This window comes from Gekko japonicus, unplaced genomic scaffold (genome assembly GCF_001447785.1).
Source record: "Gekko japonicus isolate JY-2015 unplaced genomic scaffold, Gekko_japonicus_V1.1 scaffold456, whole genome shotgun sequence".
NCBI classification, from domain to species: domain Eukaryota; kingdom Metazoa; phylum Chordata; class Lepidosauria; order Squamata; family Gekkonidae; genus Gekko; species Gekko japonicus.
In genome coordinates, this window is record NW_015170902.1 from 89,058 (window position 1) to 115,045 (window position 25,988).

At 43.6% G+C, this 25,988-nt stretch overlaps 1 protein-coding gene across 3 annotated transcripts in view; it reads left to right on the forward strand.

Moving 5' to 3' along the window:
* FGR (FGR proto-oncogene, Src family tyrosine kinase) overlaps positions 1-25,988 on the forward strand; it is a 141,490-nt gene that overhangs the window by 4,002 nt on the left and 111,500 nt on the right. The gene's annotated exons all lie outside the window — the stretch shown is intronic.

A 25,988-nucleotide genomic window follows, 5' to 3' on the forward strand; every position in this document is an offset into this window, starting at 1 on the left:
CCCCCGCCCAGTTAACTTGTAAAAGCCACTGCCACAAGATGTGGGTGGGAAGTTTAGGGGGGGGAACCCGTAGAGATGAAATATATTGTGAACTTAATCAAGCTTGCGTTCAGGGACACTGAACCTCTTAGTATGAAATGCTGTTGAGAGAATGGGGGAGGGCAAACAGCTCTTTGAGCAAGATGAAATATATTGTGAACAATCAAGCTTGCATTCAGGGACACTGAACCTTTTAGTATGAAATGCTGTTGAGAGAATGGGGGAGGGCAAACAGCTCTTTGAGCTTCCAGAGGCCTCTGGAAGGCTGCAGGTGGGAACAGAATGCTAGCTGCTAGCTAAGAACCTTGAATCTGGTCCAGCGAGGCCATACATATTGATGCTCTCTAGTGCATGCCTAAAATTAAAAACAACAACATACAAACCTGACTTACCCAAACTTTCCAAGGAGATGCAAGGCCATTGTTCACATTAGTGTTTGTCATGATTTATTTTGTCATGATTTAATTTTATGGATACTTTGGACATATAGAGAGGATGAACAAAAGGAGACGAAACAAGTATACAAGACGAGTGTGGATGGGAGAGTTGGAAGGGGTCGACCTCAGCGAACGTACCTCAATCAGATTGAGGACATTTTTAGCAAAGGCCAGTTTAGGAGTACCGTAATTAAGTTAATAACAATGTACCTACCTATATAGTTAAAGTTTTAAAAATTTGGCTCTCAAAATAAATTTCAATCGTTGTACTGTTGATATTTGGCTCTCTTGACTAATGAGTTTGCCCACCACTGTCTACCTGATTCTTTTAACTGGAGATAGAAACTGGAAGGGACACCACGCGTCATCTAGTTCAATTCCCTGCACAAGACAGGAAATTCACAGCTACACCCCCCCACCCCACAAACACACATACACACTTCCCCAGTGACAGATGTCAAGAACTGAAGCCAGGACCTTCTGCATGCAAACAGGTGTTGTACCACTGAGCCTTAAATGAAGGTGCCATTTAAGGAAACAGACCTGGGGCTGCCACTGGACCTCTTGGGGAAGCCTATTTGTATCCCCAGGAGTACATGGGGCTTCTCCAGATAGCACCCTGGGACTGTTTCAGATTTGGAAAATGGTGCAGGGAGGAAGACCGCACCCCCCCCTTCTGTGCATGCACAGTGGTCCTGATCCTAATTGGCCACTGCACTTGTGGGAATTGAGGAGAAGTCACAACTCATGTATTACATCTGACACAGGGTATGGCTCAGACAGAGATGACGGAGCTTTCGCTTGTCAAGGACAGCGTTGTCCAAAGTTCCTTCTAAGCTGTGGAGTCCTGTGAGCAAATATTCTACTTTGTGAGCCACTGGCATTAAAGCTGTGACTGAGCGATTTGGCTACTGCATAAATTACGTTTGCTCTGGAGCCCTCCTTCCCGAGCCAAGACAAAAATGTGTGAACCGGAGGGTAAAAAACTGTGAGCTGGCTCACACCAACTCAGCTTAGAGGGAACACTGGTGTTGTCTCCTTAGACAGGCAGCAGCTCTCCAGGGACTCAGGTGGAAGCCTTTCCCATCACCTCCTACCTGATCTTTTTGCTAGAGATGCTAGGGATTGAACTCCCCGCATGTAGGGCCTTTTGCATGCCAAGCAGATGTCTGCCACTGATCTAGGGCCACTTCTGATTGTTCTTTTGGGGCATTGTCTCAAAGGACAATAATTTCCTTCTCTCTGTTTCCTCCCAACACTCACAGATCTGGGAATTGTCCTCTCCCACCCTCGGAAATCCTGTTTTCCTGAACCAGTGGTTGTGCTGGGGGGAGATGATTGGGCTCTTTGGCAGTGGGGGAGGTGGGAGGGGAAGGGGTTACTATGACTACCCCTGCACAGTGTGTTTCCTCCCTAGCTGTTAGCAGAAGTGAATATCATTTTTTCTCTCCCTCACTGTGTGTAGGTGTCTGTTTTTGGCTCACAGGAAATAAAGTTCACGGGTTTTGAAAGGGCTGCCCCCAAGACATTGGGTTGTGGTGAAAGAGGTACACCCCTAATCCTTGCCAACATTTGAGAGAACTTTGGCATGCCTTTCTTCCATCTTGTTGCTTCCTTAAAGCCCCCCAAAACATTGCGCTCCTGTGCAACTTAGACTTCTTCGGTATGACAACAATTCCCTGATGTACATTCATTGCCACTGCAAATGTAGAGATAGCGATGTGGCAGTGAGTTAATTGTTTCCACACAAAAAAAAGCTTGGGGGGGGGGAATTCCATGATTGAGACAGAAATGACGGTTCACACCTCCCATTGACATGCGTTCACAATGGGTGTGTGTGGGGTTTTCCAGACGCTGGGAAAAGCGAAGTGAAAGTGCTGGCATACGTAAAGAACAGACTTTCCCCAGTGTCGGCAAACTCTGCTTCCAGGACAGGCCGGACCCAGGTGCCAAAAACTGGGACATGGAGGGCGGATGTTGTCTGATCATGCCCTTTAAACCCACAAAGGTAACACAACTATATTGGCGCGAACTACTGGTGTGAGCACAGCCCCAGTGAATTACATACCAGAATGGGGATTTGACCCCACATGTTCTAAATTCTGCTCTATCCATTACACATGCTGGCCCTTGCTACTTAGTCCTTAGAGGATTAGATCTGTCTCTGAACATGGAATTTCCACCTAGCTTTCATAGTTAGTAACTACCGATAAGACATATCCAAGTTCTCTGTTTTATTCCCCCAACAACCTTGTGAGGTAGGTTAGGGTGACTCCAACAAATGACAGATTTGAACCCTGGCTTCCCAGATCAGATGCTTACCACTTCACCACTAGGGTTGCCAAGTCCCTACCTCGGCTGGAGCGGGGGAGTTCCTGGCCTTGTTGGGAGTCTTCTGGCGCGTGCGCAAAGCACGTGCAACACAATGACACCACCCGGAAGTGATGTCATTGCGTTGGGCACGTTGGGGGTGGGGCAGCTATAATTCGAGGGAAGACCATAGAGTTTTCCCTCAAATCATAGAGCATCCCCCCCACAACATGCCCGGCATGATGTCACCTCTGGGTGACATCATGCCATCACGTTGCTGCGATGCTGGCATTTTGGAGGTGGGGTTCCCCCCGACGGCCCGACCCTTCTCAACACTGCACTAATAACGTGTGCTACAACAGAGTGTGCAAAGCAAATGATTAATGAACTAAAATTATGTTGTTGGCTGATTGTGCTTTTAATTTTGGCAGGCTAACTTTGGTAGCAAAGGTTGAGGCTCCCAGTTTAGGCAGAGTTTGATTGAAACTGAGTTCTGCATGATACAGTTAGGAATCTGAGAGCCCAGGGTTCTGGAAGGTGTTATCAATGCTGAGGCTGAACTCTGGAGTGAAGGATGTGCCTCTGAACATACACCGGGTGCATTGCTTTATTGTTTAGTGCAGGGGTCCCCAAACGTTTTGAGCCTGTGGGCATCAAGACTATCAGCCATAATGGATAAAGGGAGTCTCCGTGTCCAGAAGCAGCGCCCGTTAGGCCTTCCAACATTTTGTTCCTTTATTTGGAGGGTATGTGGGGTAGTTAACCTTGAGCTTCTCTGGTAGGATTGTTCTGAGTTCCAGGTGGAAGACCATGTTAGTCTGTAGCAGCAAATTTTTTAAAAAAGGAATCTTGTGACAATTTAAAGATTAATGAAAAAAATTCCAGCATCACATTTAGTGAGACAGATCTCATCTCAGAGATACACTGGAGCATTGATCCATTAAGCAGATATGTTAGGCAAACAGGTGTGTCTTCAATGGATGAATATGTCATGCATATGATGAAGTGAGCTTTGACTCATGGAAACTTATGCTGGGATACATTTTAAAGCGCTCCAGCACTCCTTTTTTATGTGACTGTTTTAGTTGTTTACACTGTTCTTTGCTATTACGAGTTTTTGTTGTGATCTGTTGTTATTTACTGCTGTTCTCAGTTTGTACTGTGTTTGATGTTTGATATTTTTAGACTCTGTTTGTCACTTCATGTACTAGACTCATAATAGAAAAGTAGGATAAAAATATCCTAAACAAATAAATGGTACTGAAGATATTTTCAAATGGCTGGAAAAAAACCTTGCAAAAAGCACCACACAAATCTATCAACTGCTATTTTATACCACCCTTTCTCCTAGGAGTTAGAATGACATAGATGGTTCTGCCTCCTATATTTTATCCTCACCACAACCCTGTAGAGTAGACTCGGTGGAGGGAAAGTGACTGGTTGTCAAGATAACCCATTTCTCCTTGTGCTTAGTCTGCTTTGTCAACCACTGCACTATTCCAATTGTCTGAAGGGGCAAAGTGGATTTTCTCCTTGCAAACTGGCCTGGCATTACACCAGAAACACACACCCAAATCTCAAATATGTGCTATAGATTATAAAGGCAGTGGACACTGCATATGCTCTGAGCTATACTTTTAAATTTCCTTTCAAGAACCCATCACAGTGAAAGAGAGTACATGGGGCAGCATGCATGTGTAGTTGTATCCCATACCAGGAGACACAGCGTTACCCTCTCTGTAGAATAGGGTTGCCAACCGATCAGAAAGAAATGTACTGTCCTGCTGTTGTTTCTTTAAGAGGTGCTTGATATGCAGAAATTAGCAAGTGATGCAAATATCCGTATATGAAGCCACTGTCAAAGGTAAAGCTAGAAGGGTCCATTAAAAATGTCGGCAGCTCTGCTGTGGAAAAACTTTGCATGGAGATCAAGGAAGCAGTAATACCTTTGCACATAATGGAAGTGGTAGGTGGAGAAGAGGCGTGACTCAGAGGTTGAGAAGGTCCCAGGTTCAATCCAGGGCATCTCCACTTAGAAGGAGACGTGAAAGGCCTCCACCTGAGACCCTTGAGAGCCGCTATCAGTCAGAGGAGGGAATACTGACCTTGATAGACAAAGAGAGCAATCCTAAGTAGGTCTTCTCTGAATTCTACTGTGGTCTATTCAATAGGGCTTACTCCCAGGAAAGTGTCTTTAGGATTATGCTGCAAGTGTCTGGCTCAGTATAAGGCAGCTTTATGTACCCATGCGATGAAATGAAGAGTCTGGCTGAAAAGAGCTATTCCACAATTCCATTTTGGACTCCAGTTCCTGTGCACAAAACTACATGGGCCTTCACAGTGTTACTGATTCACAGCATGAACATGCCTGAATTGTTGGTTCGCAGGTGTTTTCTATAGATCTATTTGCAGTTTTAATCTTGTTTTAATATTTTTATTGTTTGCCACCTTAGGGACCCTAAGCTGTGTGGAAAGGCAGCTTAAAATGTTTTAACTAAATGGAGAGTTTTGTCTGGCAAAACATATGCCTGGCAAGCGGCTTTTCCATGTATTTTGCAGGCAAAGGCCTGAAATGAAACATATGCGTGCCATTCAGAAATGCCATTCTGTACCTGCTGGTTGTACTCAGGAAATTGGTCCCTTAGTACAGAATGTAGCGTTTGAAGCATCCCCCGCAATTCCCTGCCAAGACATCCCTCTGAGTATTCAATTAATGTAATGGCATCTGGGAAGTGCAGGCTACTACACTTTCGAATGGATCTATGGGGGGGGGGGGGATTTCCACCTCCTCTGCAGATCAACACAGATCCTCTTGTGAAAGGAATCTTGATGCACGGAGTTATGTAATATAACCCTCAATAGTGCTTATCAAGTAGAAAGTGCATCGCAAACGTAGTGGTATCCCTCCAGATAACAATCAGGTATTTGAAATGCATGCCTGTGTTTGTGATTATGATTCCTTGAGATTTTCCAGAAATTCAGGCAGACGGAGGAAACAGTGGAGGGCAGCCCAGTTGCCAAACACCTCACTTCACATTGAGCATGAACAATGTTGATTGCAACACCGTGAATAGTCCTTTTCAAACATTCTGATTTGTTCAGGGTTTTTGGTCATGCTGTCAGATTTTCTGTTCATTCCCATGAATTAGAAGCCCTCTTCACATATTACAGTGAATGCATGTATGTCCTGGATGTACATGCATAAATCTGTTTGTAAGAATGAGCCTATGCCTGTTCACTTTACTCATGAAACTGGCAACCACTCTCTGGATAAATGTGGGGTTTCAGTTACATGTTGAGCTATACATATGTTGAAGGTAACATGAGAATTACTCATCACACATACAAAGAAAATTCAAGTGTCCACTGTACATGAATTGTATGTGCATTCTCTGTATCTTGTGAAAACAGTTTGTGTGGGTCAGGCCATTTTGCTTTTACTTCCTCCTACCCACAGGCTTTCATTGTATTACTTAAAACTTCTGAAAAGCACTAGAGAATGTTGTTTGTTGTTTATACCCATCTATGCTCCAAGGAACATAAGGCATTGCACATGGTCTCCAACCCCCCAATTTATCCTCACAGCAACCCTGTAAGGTAAGTTAGCACCTACCGTTAGGCTGAGAAATAGGTCTCCCTGCTCCTGATTTGACACTTGAACCCGAGCGTTCCCAACATGGTTCCCATGAGATCCATGGCACCTGTCAACACCTTTCCTGCCACCTAAGTGTTTTTAGAAAGTGTGTTGGGCCAGGTAAGGCTTTTGCCTGCAAGGTTTCTGATTGGCCATTGGAAATTTGATCGACTATGCAGATTTTTAAAGATATTGTTTTGGCAGTAGCTGCCACTGCAAGACAAGGATCTTCACTGTGTGGCTGGCTATGCCTCCTGCGGTAGCCATTTTGTGGTTTGAAAATTCCTGGAGATTTTGGAGGTGGAACCTGGAGAGGGGGGAGGGAACTCAGCAGGGTATAACGCCATAGAGCCAGTGTAATGTAGTAGTTAAAAGTGTCGGACTACTCACTGGGAGACCCAGGTTCAAATCCCCACTTATGCAACGGAAGCTCACTGGGTGACCTTGGGCTCTCTCAGTGCCTAACCTACTTCACAGGGTTGTTGTGAGGATAAAATGAAGGCGAGGAGAATGATGTAAGCCTTGGGTACCCACTGTGGAGAAAGTAGGGTTGCCAGGTCCGTCTTTGTTCCTAACGGGGTATCCCCAACATGATTACATCATGTTGGGGACGTCCCTGCCCCAAGCCCCGCCCCCAAGAACTCTCACCTGTGACCACCCCTCTCCCTCCCATCCTGCAAGATTTAAAGGGACCACCGATCAGGTGGAGGGCTCTTTAAATCTTGCAAGAGGGGAGGGAGAGGGGAGGCCACTGGCTGTGCACCTGAACTCCAAGTGGCAATGCCGCTTGGAATTCAGGCATGCAGAACCTGGTACCTGCTGGGCAGAAGCATTTAAAGGGACTCTTTGAGTGGTTCTGGCCAGTGGGACCCCACGCACCTGATCTCCAAGGGGCAATGCCACTTGGAATTCAGGCGCAGAGGGCAGTCCCTGCTGGGCAGAAGCACTTAAAGTTCAGGCATGCGGCCTACAACTGCCTCCTCCCCTCCTCTCTGCAAGATTTAAAGGGCCATCCACCTGCGGGCCACAGGTCAGCCAGAGGGCCCTTTAAATCTCTCAGGAGAGAAGGGAGAGGGGTGACTGCAGGTGGTCGGGCTTGGGGGTGGGATTTTCCGCGCCAGCTAGCCGGTGGCGGGTTAAAGCCTCCAAAATCAGGGAAAGCCCCGCCTGGACCGGGGGGGGGGGTCTGGCAACCCTAGAAGAAAGGCCAGGTATAAATGAATTATTTAAAATTAAATAAATAAATAGTCTACCCTCCAAAGCAGTCATTTTATTATTATTTATTGTTTTCAATTTATAACCCGCCTTTTCCCCATGGGAACTATTCTCTGTAGTCTGCAGGTGTGTTGTAGTCCCAGAAAATCTCCAGACTGCTCCTGGAGGTTGGCAATTCTACCACAGGCTCAAAAAGGTTGGGGACTCCTGCTCCAACCTGTGCACCTCATTGGCTGTACTACAAGTTTTGGCATCTGGAGTAGCTTCCTATGTAGGTGTGCCACCAAAGATCATGAAATAAACCTATGCTTCTGAAGTCTCAGAAGCACTTGGGGAACTGCTCCAGATTTTATTGGGGCCACATGTAGAGTTTTGGCAGCGACCAAATGGTTGAACTGTGCTTTGCCGTGAACCATTCATAGGCTTGAGAACTAACAATGAAATGAGTAAATAGTCCAAAAAACTCAAGTAAGGAATGGAAAGTGCAATTTTGAAACTATCATGCACTTGCCCTGAAATTCCAAAGAGCATAAGCTGCTATATTAAAGCTTTCATTCCAGATCTGTCAGGCTGTCAGCAATCATACTGCTTTAAAGGGGAATGGAGTGCACTGAGAACCCTTTTGTTGGCTGGAAGGTGCAAAGTCAACCACAGCCCACAGACGTGCATTGGCTGGCAGGGCTAGAAGCAAGTTAAAAGTTCTTCAAGCTGCTTTAAGTTGATGGAACTTCTCTTGCCAAGCAGCCGGACCCTCATCCCATGTGGTGGCCAGCACAATCACCTGTGTGTGAAATTCCTATTCCACATAGGAGATGGTGGTAGATATGTGGAGAGTTACCACAATACCTGTGATGTTTAGCAGAAGGCCTTCTGCCAGGACCAGAGTTCTAGGCTGGGTATCTGCCAGAAACGGGCACCTGGTGGGAAGCTCCACTCTTTTTGCATGCAAAATCATGTTAAAGGGTAAGTACTTGATGGGACCTAGTACTGTTGGGCATTCTCCTGCTGTAGTTTGCCTTGGCATGTGCTTTAGCTCTGCCGTTTGGCAGCACCCCAGAAGGATGATCAGTTACCTGCTGGTTGGGCTTTCAGTCTATTCACCAGTTGCAATCAGCACTGTCAGATGCTTGACAAACTGTGCACATGTGCAGTCTCACACAGCTTTGCTGCAGGTTTCCATCCGGTGATGGCTGCCGCTGCCAGCTTCCAACCTCACCTGGTTCACAGAGCTGCAATGACTCTGTTTCCCTTAAAACTGCATAGTTTGGTATTTCTTCATGCCAAAGACAAGCAAATGATCTGAATGTGTGTATTCCTGCACTGTTTCATGGGAGCTGTAGTTTCCCTTCTCCTGTGTTCACCAAAGTCTTGTTTGAAGTTTGTTCTAGTAATTCCAGTAACAAAAGGATTCTCTTGGGGCAGCACAGCTGTCTTCTTGGCCTATCATGTCTGTGATCCGGCTTTATTTTTAAAAGGGAAACTGTTTGGATCAGGAATATTTTGCATATCTACTTTCTTGCCTGGCTAATGGAAGATGTGGTTATTTTTTTTTAAGTGATGAACTATAATTCCCTAAGCAATCATGTGACAAAGTCATCAAATGGTATGACAAAGACCTTCCATGACTGGCTGCCTTCATGGCATGGCTCTGCTGTGGTGTAGTGGTTAGAGTGTCAGACTAGGAACCCAGGTTCGAATTCCTACTCTGCCATGGCAGCTTGCTGGGTGACTTTGAGCCAATCACACATTCTCAGCCTAACCTAACTTTGGTTATGGTCACACTGGCGGCTTGGTGTGGTATGTTGGTGCCTCAAATTGTTCCTGTTCAAAGTATAGTGGAGCGTTCTATCCAGACCACATACCCTGTGGCGGGTTACCCAAGCGGCCGTCCCATGTGACGGGGGGGGGGGCATCCACATTAGTGTTGCACTTCAACCATGGGACAAGCCATAAGGGTAGGTTTTATTTAAATGCAAGCAGATGGATGTGCTCATGCACACATATGCACATAAAGAGCAACTAAAATGGCGGAAATGGATCTGCAAGTTCAGACATCCCTTCTGGGTTCCTTTTGTGGCATAAATGAAGTAAATAAATGACCTTGTAACATATAAAGCAACTTATGCAGCAAGACCTGCAGGAATGCATGTGCAAAGCTGCTTGCATTTGAGTGAAATGTCAAACAAAACATTGAAGCAATCTAGTAAGGGGCTTGACTCACATGTAGATGACTACTTTGAATATTAATCACAATCATTTTGAAGTTCACAGTATCCCCATCAGAAATTTAAAGGGAGAAGGGAGCAAGCTTGAGCATGCCTCAACTTTGGAAGCTACGGGTGTGGGAAGTACATGCTCCTACTGACACTATTCCACAGGGACCATTCCTAGTTTCTGCAGGATCTGGAAGATTATGTCTTGAAGGAGGGTTGGATGCATCATCCCTAGCATTATTGTGTGCGCATGAACACTAACGCCCTGTGCAAAGGTCTGTCTTGAACACTGCATAACCTATTCAAGGACAAAATGTTTTCCTATAGGGGTTTTCCAAGCATTTATTAGTGACCTCTCTATTAAAAATGCCATTGCAGCTGGACACTAAAATACACTTTACAATAAAACAATAATTCATAAAACTCACAAAACAGCAGCAGTAAGATGAAAATAGCCACTGGATTGAAACAATAGCATTAAAGTATTGGCAAAGATTAAAACAGCAGCAACACCATAAGGAGCATGCATAGGGAGAGAATGTTATGCACCACAGTAAAACATATGGCAATAAAAAGAATGTGAGGAAATATGGCAAGTAACAAAAAGCACAATAAAGCAGAAACTTCTGCACAGGCCATTTAGACATCACAGAAAATAACAACAGGTCTGGAGAATAAAAACTATTTAGCTGGTACCTGAAATGCAAAAGATTACTTACCAGGGCAAATCTGTGTGTGGAGGGCATCCCACAGCCAACGTGCCACCACAAACAAGGCCATGTGTCTGGTCACCACCCATCTCACTTCAGAAGGGGCAGTAAATTTCAGCCGAATGGCAGGTTGATATTTAACCAAAAGAATAAATATTTATCTGGTTTCTATAGTAGTAGAATATAGGCAATTTTAGAGTGAAAGTATACATACAGAAACCACAGAAGAACCTTTAGTATTATGGGTTTGGAAGTGGGGTGGACAGTGATTCTTGATATGAGAATCAGGATGCCCTGAGAATGTCCCTATATTAATCTGTTTGGAGGTAGGACATAGAGGCGGTTCAAGTCTTTCTTCACCTTTGCAAAAACATCGTCAGTGGCAGCGGTAGCCTTTTAAAAAGTCAAAATAATGTCCCTTGTTTTGGACTGCAATCAGGGGTAATTTTGTAAAAAAAGAGGTGCAGGAGCTTATTAGAATAACTTATTTGCATATGCCACACCCCCTGACATCACCAGAAGTGTGTCAGAAGGCAACACCCACTGCTCAGGCTCCACCCCAAAAATATCCAGGTATTTCCCAACTCAGAGTTGACAAGCCTACCTGGAGAAAAACTGCTTCAAAAGCACAAAGAAAATTTGTGGCAGGGGATCAGCTTTTGTGAGCCACTGCTCTCTTCTACAGATACTTCATAGCTGAAGAAGTGACCAGTGACTCAGTTATGAACAGAGGCTAACAGTTCCCACATTTGCAGAAGTCTGCAGATACGGGCAACATCTTCCTCACTTGCTACCTACATGTAATGGTTGATGACTGTGTTTCAATGTATCTGAAAATGAGTGCATGAACACGAAAGCTCAGGGCTTTTTGTGTAGAAAAAGCCCAGCAGGAACTCATTAGCATAACAGGCCACACCCCGACAATGCAGCTCATTAGCATATTAGGCCACACCCCATGCCTTCCCTTGGCTTGCCCTGGCGCCCCGTGGCTGCGGGGAGCCCGGGCAAGCTGGCCCTTGGACAGACCGGGGAAGGCACGGGGAGGCATTTAAATGCCTCCCCGATCTTTCCAGGCCCCCCCGCCTCAGAGTCGCCAGGGGGGTTTGCTCTCCAGGCCTTCCCTCTGTAGGCACGCACGCAGAGGTTTTGGCTGTAGTGGGCGTGGCCAACTCTGAAGCCAGCCGGAACTCAGTTCCTGTGCGTTCCTGCCCAAAAATAGCCCTGAGAAAGCATATACCCAGAATTAAACTTTGTTGGTCTTAAAGGTGCCACTGGACACAAACTTTGTTCTATTGCTTCAGACCAACACGGCTACGCACCTGAATCTATGCAAACCAGAATTATTCAAGAGGGCTCTTCTACACATGCAATAGGGTTACACTGTTCAAAAGACTTCACAAAATTACTTGAACAAATTATTAGGGTAGACCCAACACCTCCTGTCCACACATGCTTAAGGTAGGATAGCAGCTCAATGTGTCATTAGCAGTGGTACTTAAGAATATCTGTTCCAGTGCAACAGAACAAAGTTTGAGTTTAGTGGCACCTTTAAGACCAACAAAGTTTATTCACATGAAAGCTTAGACCCAGAATTAAACTCTGTTGGTCTTAAAGGTGCCACTGGACTCAAGCTTTGTTCGGCACATTTTGTGTTTATTGACTGTTAGTGTTAACCTTTATTTAAGCTGGTTATAGCCTAACTCATTAGCTGAGAAGGAAGGAAGGAAGGAAGGAAGGAAAAAAGAAAAATGGAAAGAAAGGGACAGAAAGAAACGGAAGGAAGGTAAGGGAAAGAAATGGGGGAAATGAAAAGAAAGAAATGGGGGAAAGGAAAAGAAAGGGAGCAAAGAAATGGAAAGAAAGGGGAAGAAAAAAATGGAAAGAAAGGGAAAGAAAATGAAAGCTTTTGTGTATGTTTGCTTTCCCCAAGTTCGAAATTCCCCCACCAGCAGTTAAAAAGGAGCTTGAATGCTTACATTTGAAACATCCTCCTTTGGCTGTGAGTTCCCAGGATAGAGTACTCACTCAGCCACCCCTTCTCAGGTCCATTCAACATATAAAAACGAAAGTGAAACAAGAGCTCCACCCTATAGGACCAAACTAAATCACACAGATATTAAGGGAAGAGCAGACTGTTTCATTACACATAGACATGTATACAAGAGCAAGACCCTTTGGGAGGAGTGAGAGACGAAGAAATCTAATAAAATAAATAAATAAATAAATAAATAAAACCAACTGAAAGGTGGGGGGGGAGAGGAGAGATGGACTTCCTCAGAAAACAATCTAAATTTTTATAATGATCTGGAATAATCATTAACAAAAAATATCAGGTTTAAAGGGTACTATAACACTTAGTATTTGCTGTAAGATTTCATGAACCCCCGCCCAGAAATTTTACTCTTATTGAAGGTCCACCAAATGTGGTAGAGAGAACCATCTTCTTCTTTACACTTCTAGCATTGATTTGACGTATTGGGTTAGTATCGCGCCAATTTATCAGGGGTCATATACCACCTGTAAAACATCTTAAGAAAATTTTCTTTGAAGGTGATCGCTTTAGTATATCTTACGTTATTTTTCCAGATTCTAGACCACTGGTCTACGTTAATACTATATCCTAGATTTTTTACCCAAGCTATCATAGGGGCTTTAACAACTTTGTCCTGCATTTTGTAATCTAGCAATACCATATAAAGGTTTTTAGTGAGTTTTCCTTCCTGACCTAGAAGAATTTTATTTAGGACTGTCTGTTTTTCATAAAATCCCATATGCTTATCTTTGGCAAATCTAGATTCTAATTGAGATCTTTCCCACCAAGATAAGGTCACGTCTTGTTTCTGCAAGATTTCTTGTGTTTTTAATTCATTATTACTATCTAGAAGGTCGTTGTACCTTCCCAATAATTTATCCAAAAGTAAATTAGGATTCGTAAATGCTTCCAAAGGCGCTACCCATTTTGGTATTTTTGTATAAAAGGAGCTTTTTATTTCTTCCCAAGTCTTCAGTAGGGCAGCTCTAAGTATATGTTGTTTAAAGTATGCGTGTACTTTTTGCTTGCCATACCACAGGAAGTCATGCCAGCCCAATAAAAGATTATGACATTCTAGTTTCAAGAGTCTTGTGTTTTTTAGCATGATCCACTCTCTTATCCATGCCAAAGTTGTAGCCTGGTAATATAAATGCCAATCCGGTAAAGAAAAGCCTCCTCGTCCTTTCCTATCCTGAAGCGCTTTTAGTTTAATTCTAGGTCTTCTTTGTTGCCAAATGAATTTTTGAGCACATGTACAGGATTAGCCCACCCAGCCCAGTCCAGGGATGGGAGGGAATCTTGTACTTTTTCAGTACATTAAACAACAAACCACAAGATGGTCTATACCCTCTCTGGTTTCAGAACAGTGTGCCACCAGAACCTCTTTTCACTAGTCCCTGCCTTTCCTAAGGGAGAGATTCCAAACCCTTAGTTGGCATCTGGGACAGAACACATTAGCAACTCAACCCAGAGATGCATGCTTTACTCTTACCAAGGTAGCATATGGGGTGAGTGTTAGGCACTAGACTCAGACTTGGAATCCAAGTTACATCATCATAGTCAAGTTAGAAATAAGCAGGACCTTTATTCAGTACAGAGCACAGCAACAGACTATAAAAGATTACAAAAATAACAAAGGCTAGGGCAATTTGCCTTAACTACACATTAAAGATTCATAGTTACCAAGATCAGGATAGCATCCAAGAGTTCAAGATTGTCCATGGTGATAATCCAGGTAGCACCAAGGGATTTTGAGTAGGAATGCCATCTCTGCACACCATTTGCTCCAAGTCACAAAGCAGGTCTTTGTTTCGCAAGGGACAGCATTTCAGGTGTCATAAAACAGATAATGACAAGAGGAGGAAGGGAGAGCTAAGAGACGAGCAAGAGCTCACTCTCATAGGGATCAAAACAATTATACCCCAATTCCAGGCACAAATTAGATGTGGTCATCAGCCAATTGCGAGTGGGCATGGGTGTGCCCAATTATTGGTTATCATAGCTGCAACATAGGATTGGCTAGAAGTTTGGAGCCCCTCCTGCAGTCAGGTGACCCAGCTTCCAGCTTCTCCATGGTGTACGTGACATGCTCCATGAGCACCAGAGCCAGGAGCCATCAGGTCTGGCTCTTCCACTTAGAGGTGTTAAAGAATGTGTGGTTATATGGCATGGCTATTTAGGTAGTTCAGGCCATTTGGTCTGCCCTGGACCATTTGGCCTGCAACAGGAAACAGAGACACAGAGTGTCATCACAGGAGAAGGCATGAGAATTTAGAAGCAATATTTCTATACAGCACGTTTTTCTAATTCTCTAAAGTAGGATTGGTTTTTAAGTATCGGAATAGTTTGGAAAAGGGACAAAACTCTAGGCAGGACGTTCATTTTCAACACTGCGATTCTTCCCATGAGGGAGAGTTGCATATCTTTCCACTTTTCTATATATATATAAGGGAACCAGTTTGGTGCAGTGGTTAAGTGTGTGACTCTAATCTGGGAGAACCGGGTTTGATTCCCCACTCCTCCGCTTGCACCTGCTGATGTGACCTTGGGTCAGTCACAAGCTCTGGCACAGCTGTCCTTGAAAAAGAGCAGTTTGTGTCAGAGTTCTCTCAGCCCCACCCACCTCACAGGGTGTCTGTTGTGGGGAGGGGAAGGGAAAGGAGTTTGTAAGCCGCTCTGAGACACCTTTGGGTAGTGAAGGGCGGGATATAAATCCAATCTCTTCTTCTTCTTCTTCTTAATTTCAACAATAAGCTTTAAGAGTTATCTTGGAAGAGCGAACTGCATCTATTTGTCATATTTACTCCTAAATATTTTATCTTTTTCTGAATTTCAAAGCCAGATATCTTTTGTAATTGTTGATTTTGTTCTTCTGTACAATTCTTTGTCATTATTTTTGTTTTCTTGGAGTTGATTTTTAAACCTGCTATCAGCCTGTATTCTTGTAGAAGGGTTAACAAATAATTCATAGACTGAAGGGGTTCTTGCAATACAAATACTTGGTCATCAGCAAACACTTTAAGTTTAAATTGCTCCCCTTTTATTTTCAGTCCCTTGATTTGATTTTCACTTCTTATTGTATCGCACAGTATTTCCAGGGCAAAAATAAAAAATAACAGAGACAGGGGACAACCTTGTCTGGTTCCCTTATATATATATCAATCTTTTGAGTTAAATCCCCATTCATCGTTATTCTAGCATACAGTTTATTATAAATTGCTTCAACCATAGCCTTGAAGTTATCTCCAGATTGTGCTGCTGATAATAGTTCAAGCATAAAGTCCCAGCTAATATTATTGAATGCCTTCTTGGCATCTAAAAATACTAACACCAACTGTTTCCCTGGGTTAGCTTCAAAGTATTCCAGCACATTCACAATAACTTTGACATTGTTTCTTAATTGTCTCGTGGGTAAAAACCCCGCCTGATCCTGGTGGATTATTTGTCCAAGCACTTTTTTGAATCGAGATGCTAAGATTGATGCATAGATTTTATAATCTGTATTTAGTAAAGAGATTGAACGGTAGTTTTTAATTTCTTGTCTGTGTCTTGTTTATGAATTAAAGTGATTAGCACTTCAATCCAGGAATCAGGGATCTTTTTCTTATGTATAATATTTTGTAATGTATATTTTAATGGAAGTATTAGCTGGTCTTCAAAAGTATGGTAGAACTCTGCTGGTAGTCCATCCGGGCCCGGCTTTTTCCTTTTTTTTTTTTTTTGCTGTTTAATTGCCTGCGAAATTTCGCAAACCAATATCGTCTCAGTCAAAAAACATTTTTGAGAATCCGTAATTTTAAAAATATTTTTGTTATGTAGAAGAAACTCTTTAATTTTATCTTATCCTCATATTTTTACATATATTTTTAATAAAATGTTTCTATAATCATTTTCAAATCATTAGCTACATTTTTTTCTTCACCCTGGTCATCCCTCAAAATCCTAATATGTCTTTTTTCTTTTTGTTGCCATAATCTATAGGCTAACCACCTTGATGGTTTTTTTCCATTTTCAAAATAGTTCTGTTTAGTATACATAATTTTCTTTGCTATTTCCTGTGCTAAGAGACAGTTCAGTTGGTGTTGAAGGTTTTTAATTTTTAATCTAATCTGTTCAGATGTTGACTGACTTATCAACTTTTCCTCCTGTTCCTTAATTTGCTTTTGCACCTGTAAATTTTTTTGGTTATTTTGTTTCTTAACACAGACATTTTGACTGATAAATCTTCCCCTTGCAAAAGCTTTAAAAGTATCCCATACTATATCAATGTCAATATCCGTCTGGATATTTTGTTGGAAAAATTATTGAAATTCCTTTTTAGTCTCCATCACAAATTTGTTGTTTTGTAGGAGCCAAGTATTTATACTCCATCTAAATTTTTTGGAGTGTCTTGTAGCGTAAACAATAGAGGTTTATGATCTGCAAAGGTCACTGGAAGGATTTCAGATTCCCACAAGTCATTAATCAATGAAGCCATAATCCATGCCATATCGAGCCTAGACCACGATTTGTGCCTCGCAGAATAAAAAGTAAAGTCCATCTTGTTTAAATGTCTAGTTCTCCAGGCATCTATCAAGTTCAATTCTTCACTCATTTTTAAGAATGCATTTGGTAACTCATTTCCCTGCTTTTGTTTCCCTAATTGTTTTTTTCTGTCGATCGCCCTGTCGAAAACAGCATTAAAATCTCCGATCACACACAATTCTTCGAATTCCTTAGTAATTCAAATATTTTCTCTTGATCTTGGTTGGGCGCATAAATATTTGTGATCAACAAAGTTTTAGCGTATCTCTGGATCTGTACTAATAAAATCCGTCCATCTCCCAAATCATAGACCAGTTCTGGGTGGAGAGATTCTTTAGCATAAATTACTCCTCCTCTTTTTTCTGTTTGTCATCTGAAATAAAGGTTTTGCCAAGCCTTTTATTCTCCAGAAGTTTTTTTTTTTTTTTTGGTAAACAAATTTTATTTTTCTCAGGAATACAACATATACCATTGAAACATTTCTTTCTATCAATTGTCTACCCCATTCCCAATTCCTCCCTTCCCTCCAATGGCTTCCCGCAATGCTTCCACCCCAACTCCAAATTACTTCATATCATCAACTACATCAGTTTCTTATCATTACAATCTAAAGATAACATCATTTGGCTTAATATTGATCTAAACATATTAAGTTTTGTTTCACATCCCAGTTCTTTTCCAGATATATTTTAAAGTCAAATTCTCCAGAAGTTTTTGATCTGATTGTTTAATATGTGTCTCCTGTAGACATGACATCTGTCTTCATCTTTTTTATTTGATGGAAAATTTGTCTTCTTTTTGGGGGGCATTAAGCCCGTTTACGTTAATTGATATCATTTTTAATTTACTGCTCTCCATCCTTTATTTTTGACTCTCCTTTATACTTCTCTGTTGAAGTCTCGTAAGTACTTGCAATGGAATAGAGTTCCCTTTGGCTCCTCCTTTTCTGGTAGTTTTTTCCTCCTCCACCTTCTGTCTTCCCTTCTCTACTCTCTAACTTAGCTATATCATACTTATTTATAACTACCTTACTTACTTATGGAGAACTACCTGTCTAACTTATAACACAACTTATAACTACCTACTTTAAACCTCTAATGCTTGTCTTTAATACTTCCTAGAAAGCCTTCCCAAATTTCTATCTAAATTTACTATAATAGTTGTATAAATACAAGCACAGAGAGAAAAGATGGAAAAAAGCAAAAAAGCAAAACAGAGATAGAAGGGGGGGAGGGGAAGTAGGGAGCCAACTCAAACAATTCCAAATATTAACAATCCAGAAATCAGAGTAGTTTGCTTCAGATCATTTCCATGTCACCCCAGCTATTCAAATAAGACCAGGAAAAAACCCAAAAGAGAGCTTTGCGTTCACTCCCGATGACACTCAGCTCTTCTGTATCTCCAAGCCAGCCAGCAACAGTATTTGTTTGTTTCTATAATAGAAGCTTACGTTTCATCCAGTCCCACAAATTCATCCACAGCTCACATACTCAAAAAAGAGAAAAATATATATAATATCCAAAGCTTGCTAAACAACTTCCAAGTGGATTCACTCCAAAGTTAAGATTTCTAAAGTGTTCTTAATGCCTTGAAGAATCAATTTATATAGTAAAAATGACAACTCGTTTTTTTCCCCGAGCCCCACTTTATTCAGTCAAAAAGAGGGAAGGCTTTTTGTTGAAGCCGGAGCACTTTCCCCAGCCGCTAATTAGTGGTGATGCAACTCTGCCCGCCTTTTTTCCTTCACCCTCGGCTTCCTTGCGTTTAATTAGGGCTAAGTTCCAAATAGGAAAGAAGGCGCATAACAAAGTAGTGTATATTCAGTTCTTAGCTCGTAGTGCAGTATTCCTTAGGAAGAGATGGAACCTTTCGCCGGTCGACTCCAACTTCAGTTCAAAGCTGCCTTTGAGCTGCTCTCCCAGGTCCGTGTATCGGAGCAGTTCGGACTCTGCTCGTGCATTGCCGCCCACGTCAGCTCTCAGAGTCGGCTCCCTACCTGAGTCTCCCTGCAGGCAGACTCAGTGGGGTCCCTGGATGTCAGGAAACCCCCTCGGGAACCCCCTCTTGGATCTGAAGATTCGGTGGTTAGCGGAGTTAGCCCCGCACCCGACCGACAGCGTCGTGTCATAAACTGGAAGCCCCGACAACCCTATTTCAATGTTTTGTGTTTGGCCCTAGTACCCCGTGGCAGTCATTTTGTAGTTGGCGACACACCCATACTGTGGTGGTGCCCAGTCCCTATTCTCAAAATTCCAGTAGCTCCCACTGACACAAGAAGTTTAGGAGCAAGGTCATGGTGTTCCTTTTGGAATCTGTTGCTGTAAAAAAACAGTGTTCCTTTGCTCTGTGGTGAAACCAGAGGTCATTTCGGGGGGGAACGCGGGGGAACACAGTTCCCCCGGGTGAGGTGCAGGGGGGCGGGGCACATGACGAAGCCCCGTCCCCTGCTTCCGGCCGCCCCGCTTCCAGCCCTCATTCAGCCAGGAGGAGGCAGGAGAAGAGGGAGGCTAAGTTGCTTCCTCCCCGCCTCTCCCCACCCCTGCCTGCCTGGGGCCAGGGAGGGCCTTCGCGGGGCTTCCTCGCACTCCCGCTGGCCTTGCAGGTCCACCGCCAGGCCCCTGATGTCAGGGTGTGTGGCATATGCTAATGAGTTATCCTAATGAGTTCCCCTAGCACTTTTTCTACAAAATGACCCCTGGGTGAAGCTGGCCCCATCTCTATGCCACAGTTTCTGGTGGATACATCATTCTGCTCTGTTGACTCTCAAGCACACTGTTGCACAGGAAGTCATGGAGAAGGGCAGTGTTGTCTAGAATGCTGCTGACTCATATTGGAGCCCTGGGCAAGATGTTTCCTCTCCCTATGGCCCTGCTGCCTCACCCTTCCCTTGGGAAATGCATATGCTTGTTCAGTGTCTCCTCCTGCAGACAGTCCTGGTGGCAGTTGATGTGTCAGTGATGGAGCAATTCATCTCTGAAAACTGCTGGGAAATACAGGAGCAGAAATATCACATGAGTGAAACCTTCGTTGTGGGAGAGGATGTGGTAGACATCAGCATTTGTAACTTCTGTTTAACCTGGGCCTTGTGGTGGGAATACAACTTCTGGACAAATAACTGCTTGTGACCCAAACTTGCACACTTGCTAATTAGCTGAAAGAAAACAACATACAACCCGCCTCCCATGATTAAATCACATTAAATGATAGTAGAGTATTTTCAGTGAACAAAGCAGCTCACATTTTCCTGTCATTCCGACACAAGCTTGAAAAGTATCATTGCCCTCATATAATTCATGATACAACGCATCAAACTGAACTTGAATTTTATAATATACTGAGCATATGGTACCCTATATTAGACAAAATTAATATGAACAAATTCGACTGGGAAAACATTTCTGAAGCGAACTACAAGCTAATGCTTTATAGTTGAACATTACACACCTGACACAGTTCTTTAAAAGTGTAATGATACTCACTATGTAACCAATGTTCTATTTCTTGATGTAAAATTCAATCAATATTGTATTCAGATATTAAAAATTAATAAAATTTTGTTTCAAAAAAAATCATTGCCCTCATATTAGAGATTTGGGGGCATTTAACCAGTGTGTGTTTATGCATGCATGTGCAGTGGCCGGTATATATAGCAATAGTAATATTTTGAATGTGTATGGCATTTTCAGTGTTCTAAGTACTTAATAATTATTGGCAAACTGTTCTTTGAAGTAGAATCAGGTTTGACTATTTAGTAATTTTTAAAATTATACGTCCTGCCTTTCTCCTGGAAAGATGGATGACAAAATAACGTCAAAACATGAGTAAACGTGATGAAACATTAAAAATAGCTGATTCGTGTTGCCAGGCTCCATTTGGAGGGCTGGAGTTCTCCTGGAATTACAACCAATCTGCAGCCCACAGAGACCAGTTCCTCTGGAGGAAATGGCTGTGACTGAGGTCCCTCCCCTCCCCCAATGCTGCCCTCTTCAGGCACTGCCCCCAAATCGCCAGGAATTTCCCACGTTGGAGTTGGCAATCTTAACTGCCATTCCCACAGGTAGTGGGTGAGGTGAAAGACCTGGCTTGACCTGAGGCCCTGAAGAGCCACTGCCAGTCAGAACTGGGAATACTGACCTTGATAGACCAATGTTCTGATTTGGTAGAAAGCAGCTTCATGCATTCATAAGGAGAGGGCCATGGCTCAGTGGCAGAGCATCTGCTTTTCATGCAGAAGGTCCCTGCTTCAGTCCCTGCCAGAATCAGGTAGAGGAGGTGTGAAAAACCTCTGTTTGAGACCACGGAGAACCCCTGCCAGTCAGAACATGCAGAGCCACTGTAAGGCAGTTTCAAGTGTTTGCGTGGTACCTGTGCATGAGAAGTCAGAATCGTGTGGAAATTAATGCAAAATAAGGTGAGTTGATGGTGCTGACGTTACTGTATAAAGTCGCAGAAGATGCCCTCAAGTATATGCAGTATTGCTTTGTTCTTCCAACCTAAGACCCTGAAATAGACTGGTAAAGTCCAGGCCTTGGAGTTGAATCACCACTATGTGTGGCCAAGGCACCTTTCTAAACCCCTGCTTGTTTTTTGGTTTTGTTTGTTTAGCCTCTAAGTTATCCTTACTTACATTGAAGGCTAGCATTAGGAACACGACTGCTATGGTTTCTTCATAGTGCCGGGATCGCCTGCCCTTACCTTCAGCCTTGCCCAGTTGGATATCCTCTGGCCCATTCCTATGGATCCTCCAGCAGGGGATTCGCGCTGAGTGTCTCCTGCTCAGGGTGAAAGTGTACATTCCAGGGGTTGGTTGCAGGTCATCTACTTTTCACTTCCTCCTCTCCCATCACCTCAAACACAACACAGGCCCATAGCTACAGTGGGGCATCTCGTGGCCCAGGCCTCCCGACTTACTGCCCAGGCCTCCCATCTTCCCATCCAGCTGGTTCATGGAAAAAACTGTATTATTTTATTTTTCACTGTGGCCATGCTGCGCCATCACCATGCTGCGCTGCACCGTCGCTGCAGCCCTTTACCTCTAGGAGCCCGCTGCCAGGATGCCTCTCCTGTCTTTCTTGCAGCGCAGCAGTCTGCTCGCAGCTCACAGTGACTTGACCGCTGTGAGGGCCGCAGCCTATTTATACTGCACCGCTGTCGAGGCCCTTTCACTTTTGGGGTGCCTTTCCCCAAAGAAAGGGCTTCTTTCGAGAAAGGGATGCTGGACTTTGGGCCCGCCTGCCGCTATAAAGGGCCGGGCCGAGCTGGCCCAGGCAGGCAGTGCTGATGGCAAAGGCTAACCATGCCATTTCCAACCACCCAAGAGAAGAAGGGTGCCACAGGTAAAGTGAGGTGCGCCACTCTGGGGCTGGATGTGAGCGTACAAGGAGCTCAGTCCCCCGCAGCATCTCCAACCTTTTCTGAGACAGCTTGGGTTGTGTGTGAAGGGGTGCCCCCCGATTAATTTAAATGCCCCCCAAAGAAAAAATCCTAGCTACGCCCCTGACACAACATATACAACATCGTACCCTTTTAATCAGAGCTGTTGAAACTAGATAGTAGGATGTTCTGTTTTCGAGTGTTAAGAGTTTGGATCCAGCCTGCTTTAAGGACTGCCGGCCCTTCTACCATACCACCCTGCCTGAAATCTGTGCTCAGTGAATGCTGCCTTCCTATGGGAACTGACTTTATCTGAAGTATGACAGATTAGGAGCTGTGAGAGAGCTGCTCTACCAGACTCTGGATTTCCTCCCTCAGGCGGTGGGAGTGGCTTCATCCCTGTGGGCCTTGTAAACTGGGCCTTCTTTTTTCTGGAAGGCCTTTATGATAGACTGATGCAGGATTGTGCTGTTTTTGTCATGAAATTTGAGGTAGCTTAACTGATGCAGGTTTTAATTTTATCTCTTCCATTTGAATGTTAAAGTATTCATCACCTACAGACTTGTCCAAGCTGAGTAGTGGCATATAAACTCACAAAACAAGCATTGTTTTGAACCCTTATTTGATGACTTTCCATACAGTACAGCCAGCTTTACACCAAATTTGGCTCCTTTGGTAATTTATCATCTGTCTTAATGTGAGAGATGTATTTTGCTTTTAGTTAGTTATCCCGCCTCTCATAATAAATACTTGCAAGACAGCTTCCTCTGTGAAAGCAAAATAAAACAAAAAATACTGTCCAATAAAATGATCCACAAAATTAACCGTTGTCTAAACACAAAACATCCTAAGACAACAAGAAGAAATGAAACAGAGTTGTATCAAAATGTTCCACAAATTGTGTCCCCAGGCCCGATTAAGAACAACATGAATGAAGTCTCAGTGAGGAAGAATTATTATATATATATTGCAATAAACAGGAAAGCAGTGCTAAGCAATAAATTGTTCACAAAACCTGACTGCTTTCTGATTGTTACAAGGAAGAACATAAGGTTTTATACCCAAAATGACATAAGCATAGGTAATGGCATATAGAAATATTAATTGGTTACAGGTAAAAGTGCATCATTTTAGTTGGCATACATTCATTGGTCAGTTTCAGTAAGGGATACAGTTACATTGTATCTTAGTTGTTTACTAACTTGTATCTTAGTTGTTTACAAAGGTCTGACCCAGCTGAGCTCTGAGAAGCAGCAGGAGACAGAGCTGCTGGAGGGGTGACTGTTTTTTATTTGCTTTCAGCTGAGGAGATTCAGCTGAGGGTACTGTGTGGGAGGATAGTGTTTAGGAGTGTGTGGGTGAATTTTAAGTTGTTGCAGAGTCCTGACTGTTTGAGAAAGGGTGAATTGTTTGACTGTAATTAGATTGCCTGGGTGTAATTTGAATAGCTGCTGGCCCTGCCCTCTGCTGGGTGAGGCTTCTTTTTAAGGCTGCACCTCGCCAGAGGCATGAGCCGAAGGGCTGTTAGCCTAGGGGCTCTCTAAGAAGCCTAGGAAGGACCAGGAAGCCAGGGCCCTAGTCTCCTTGTGTTCCCTGTAAGGCAAGTAGACTTTCCACAAGGAGAGCCACATAAATACAAAGGGAATTAAGAGGGGGATTATATATAATTATTTTTTAAAAATTAAAGCAGTTATGGTGACAGAATGCCAGCAGGGGGTTGGGGGGCTATCCAGTGTTTTGCACGGAGTGTCACATGTATTACTATCTGCCCACTGGACAGATGTCTTGGGTGTGTGCCCAGTGCAAGGAGCTCCTGGTTCTCACGGAATGAGTTTGCACCCTTGAGGCCAAGGTGGCTTACCTGGAGAAGCAGAGACAGGCACATGGAGAAGACTCTTGGGGACTTGTTAGATATGTCCCACTCTGAAAATGGCTGTCTGGCTGTTGTCAGGGAGCATTAGGGTCGAGAGGAAATGGGGCACCGTGCTGAGGATAAGGGGAATGTGCCCTCAGAAGGGACCTTCAGTTGGTGAATGGGTATCCTTTTGCAACAAGGAACCATCCCTGGACAGGGAGGGAGGGGGGCTCTTGGTAGTTGGTGATTCGATCCTTAGGCAGGTAGACAGCTGAGTGGCAAATCAGTGTACTGACCATACGGTGACTTACCTGCCTGGTGCTAAGGTAGCGGACAGTACACATGTTCTAGATAGACTGGTAGGCAGTGTCAGGGAGGAGCCAGTTGTTGTGGTACTTGTTGGCACCAGTGATGTGGGAAATGCAGTTGTGAGGTCCTGGAGGAAAAATTTAGGCTGCTAGGCAGGAAACTCAAGGCCAGGACCTCCAAGGTAGCTTTCTCAGAAGTGCTACCTGTTCCACACACAGGGCTGGAAAGACAGACACAAATCAGGAGTCTCAAAGCATGGATGAGACTATGGTGTAGGGAGGAAAGGTTCGAGTTAGGCACTGGGATGCTTTTTGGAGCTGTACAAAAGAGACGGTCTCCACTTGTTCTGAGAAGGAACCAGGCTGCTGGTGCTTAAAATCAAAAAGGTGGCAGAGCAGTTTTTAAACTGAATATTGGGGGGAAGCCAACAGGTGATGGAAAGTCTCTGTTTCAGGATGGCTCATCTCAAAGAGATGAAGGGGTAGCTGTTACTTTTCTACAAGGAAATGGATTAGAATTGACCACTGAGACTGTGGCTAATGATATGGACTGCCTGGAAAGGTCTCGAGGCAGCAAGAGAAAGGTTGCGGGCTTAACATGCATGGGAAACTATAGGTGATTATACACAAATACTAGAAGTGTCCGAGGTAAAATCGGGGAATTGGAATGCTTGGTGTTGGGGGGAGGTGGGATGAGGAAAATCAGTGAGATACAATGATTCCTGGTTATAAATTATATCGGAAGGATGGGGGGGAAGGGTTGGAGGTGGGTGGCTCTGTATGTCAGAGAGGGTATACAGTCCAGTAAGATTGAGAGGGTTAGAGAATTGGATTTGCTTCTGGAAATGCTATGTGTCGAAATAGTGGGTCCAAAAGGAAGCTTAATGCTGGAAGTTTGTTATCACCCACCAGATCAAAAGATAGAAGAGGATTATAAAATGATGAATGAATTAAAGATAGTGGCTAGACAAAATGACTGTGTTGTAATAGGTGATTTTAATTACCCACACATTGATTGGGTCAATATGTGTTCAAGTCGGGAAAAAGAGATTGAGTTTCTAGACAGTCTCAATGACTGTGCTATGGAGCAGATGGTCACAGAACCTACCAGGGGAGAGGCGATGTAAAAGTGATTGCACCAATTGGGAACAGTGACCATAATATTATTGAGTTTAACATTTGTATAAAGAGGGAGTTGCCCCAAAAGACCAACACAACCACTTTTAACTTTAAAAGGGGTAACTTTTCTGAAATGACATGTGAGGAGGAAACTGAAAGGAAAATTAGAAAGGGTCAAAACCATTGGGGAAGTTTGGAGACTATTTAAAACTACAACCC